Genomic DNA, 2,500 nt, shown 5'->3' with positions numbered 1-2,500 from the left:
ATTCAGTCAGAGGAGATTCCTTAGGGATGGGCGAAACGTTTGCTAGTTTCCACAAAGATGGGACAGTTTGATGTCTAAGTGAGCAGTTGAAAATTTTGGTGATCACAGGTGCAAGATGGTGAGAAAAATCGCGCCAAAGCCAATAAGGAAACTCATCAGGCCCCGAGGCGGTTCGTTTCTGATGCGACAATAAGTTTCGTACATCACATTCGTTCACAGTCGGCAGACGGGTTCCTGCTGGTGTTTGCAGACGCATTGGAGCCTCATATTCGTCGTCAGTGTTGATGGTCTGGAAATATGTGTTTATGACGTCAGGTGGAATCACCGAGCTGACGAGGGTGCCTTGTATCTTTCTGCCAGTTATTCTGTTTGCTGTGTCCCACCATCCTTTAGAGCCTCGGTTATGTTTTAAATTAATCGCTCGTTGTTCACAGCGTTTACTTGGTTCATGCGAATGAGTGCATTTATTTTCTCTTGACGAATAATGTTCTCTGCTTGGTTACCCAGATGCGCTGTTTTGTTTCTGATTTTGCAGAGATGCTTTACCAGGGGGGACATATAAGGCGGATCCCTGGACGATACTCTAACCCTAACGAGTGGAAAACTCTCATTGAACATCGATCATAGGCTTGTATTTAGTAGTTGTGCGCTTTCTTCATTATTATCTAGGTTGTTGATAGAATTCCAATCGAAAGCACTAAGCTTAGTCTCCATATCAATTTTACGGTGGTCTCTAGTATCGCGGAAACTGACATATTTCCGTTGAGGTTTAGCCGGGATAGAGGGTAGTACGATGACAGCCAAATGATCAGATCTCACCATACCCTTGTGCACCTTACCGGGTTTCCAAAGCAGTGGACAGTTCGTCAGAAAAACATCAAGTATTTTGTCCTGCCTAGTAGGTACATTAACCATCTGATGCAGACCATGTTGTTGCATAAGATCTTTTATATTCAACTGATTTGTATCACCTGCGATTACGATCTTGGCGTTTGGATCATCGTGCAGAATTTGATCACAGGTTTCAGATAGGAAATTCAGTAGATCAGCTGGTTCATAGATGGGGTCAGGCGGATGGTAAACACTGGCAGCGAAAAACTCAGAATTTGGAGTTGTTACCTTGCACCAAAGAGTCTCAAACTCAAACTGTCCATTGGCGTTGATTACTTTTATTTTCCAGTCCTTCCTACAGATGACGGCAACCCCTCCACCGGCACGTATTTCATTCCGGTCTTTTCTAACCATCACATAGCCGTCAGGGCAGATCAAGTGAGACAGGATTTTCTTGTTTAGCCAAGATTCCGAAACAAAACAAATGTCAATATTATTACTGCTCAGTTCAGCATACAAGGCTGGAGTAGCATCAGCTTTCACTAGAGAGCGAGCATTTATAACCATGCATTTCGGAACAACTTTAGGAGCAGTAGGAGTCTTTTCAATTTTCACTGAAATGAGCGATCGGGATAGATTTGTTGATTGGTTTCGCATCGTCGTGTAACGCTTGTTGACGTTGCGTGACGGACGACGCGGAACAACAGTAGGAATATTTGAGAGCGAATTATTCCGCTTGTCCTTGACCCGCTTGCCAGCTCTACAACCCTGATAAGCCGTTCTTCTGTGCATGTGGTTTAAGGTAGGACGAAACTGTGATGTAGATGTTGTATTTGGACGTAACCGGTACAGCTCATCTCTAGAATAAACGTAGCGACGGGTCAAGATGTCGCGGGTAAAATTAGCATAATCAACATAACGTGGATTGCCAACAACATGTTCAAAAGTTCCAGAAAGCTGTGGAAATGTTGCTTGATTTTGACTGTCGGGGCCCTGACATTGCAAAGTAGCGGTAATGGGGCCAGGATTAATTTCGACATCCATTGCCACGGTTAAATCCACTGCAAAAGGATGAAAAAGGCTGACATATCCGTGCTTAGTCCAAACGCTAGCTGGGCGAGATGATAAGCTTGAGTTTCGAAGCTTGTGCGATGGAACATGGCTAACTTTAACCCTACTATGGGCTGAATAGCCTCTTAAATTGTAGAAAAACGGGGTATTTCGAGTTAGTTCGAAAGCCCCAGCGAGAAAGGCAATAAAAATTGCCGCCTTTCGTAACGTGGCCGCCATATTCGGCGCTAATTACATGCAAGCGAAGGGCCAACTGCGTCCAAAAGCGAATTCGTGCACGAATTGGTACGTCATGTATGCCCATCCATAAAGTGTCCCCAGGTTGGTACGTCATGTATGCCCATCCATACAGTGTCCCCAGGTTGGTACGTCATGTATGCCCATCCATAAAGTGTCATGAAGAAGAAAAAATTTGTGTGCTTTTTTTTCCTTGTTTGACATGATCTTTCACTTCCCGTCAATTCAAAATAGAATTGTCTCGTTCTTTAGATCTTGAACAGTAGTATTGATGGAGTCTCCGGTATAAATTTGGAGATCATCTGCATAGATCAAGAAGTTCTCTGTTTCTGGGTGTAATTTGAGATCGTTTTAAAATAAA

The sequence above is a fragment of the Montipora capricornis genome, chromosome 8 (assembly GCF_036669925.1).
Source record: "Montipora capricornis isolate CH-2021 chromosome 8, ASM3666992v2, whole genome shotgun sequence".
Classification (NCBI taxonomy): domain Eukaryota; kingdom Metazoa; phylum Cnidaria; class Anthozoa; order Scleractinia; family Acroporidae; genus Montipora; species Montipora capricornis.
Note: the sequence above shows the minus strand (reverse complement) of the source record.